This window comes from Microtus ochrogaster, linkage group LG8 (assembly GCF_000317375.1).
Source record: "Microtus ochrogaster isolate Prairie Vole_2 linkage group LG8, MicOch1.0, whole genome shotgun sequence".
Taxonomy (NCBI): Eukaryota; Metazoa; Chordata; class Mammalia; order Rodentia; family Cricetidae; genus Microtus; species Microtus ochrogaster.
The window spans coordinates 23,156,431-23,157,110 of NC_022033.1; positions in this window are offsets into that span (position 1 = coordinate 23,156,431).

The window sequence follows — 680 nt, forward strand, 5'->3', positions numbered from 1 at the left end:
ATTTTCACTCACAGCTCAGGGTAGAGTCCATGATGGAGGGGAAATCAAGGCAGCTTGTACCAGCAGACTACATCACGTCCATAGTGAGAAGAGAGCAATGAATGCACACACGCTAATATCCGGTTCTTTTTCATCTTATACAGTTCCAGGGTCTCCTGCCAGTGACGTTGTCCTCTGACCCATATGCTTGCTACAGCATGTGTACCCACACGCACACAACATATGTGCACACAATAAGAGTACAAAGTTTAAGTGTTATAAAAGTGTTTAAATGTTATAAAAATAAAATAAAATAAGAGCCAGGCAGTGGTGGTGCACACCTTTAATCCCAGTACTTGGGAGGCAGAGGAAGCTAGCCTGGTCTACAGAGTGAGTTCCAGGACAGCCAAAGAAACCCTGTCTTGGGAAAACAAACTCAGATCAGAGGTTAGCAAGATGGCGTAGTGGACAAAGGTACTCGCCGCCCAGCCTGATGCTTTGAGTGTGATCCCTGGGACCCACAGAAGTAAAACGAGAGAATTGAGCCCACAGTTGCCTCTGAACCCCACGTGCAAGCTGTGGAGCTGTGGTGGCCTGCACACACAGAAATACATAAATAAACTGTAAAAAATAAAGCTGATTTTGGGCTGGGGAGATGGCTCAGAGGTTAAGAGCATTGCCTGCTCTTTCAAAGGTCCTGA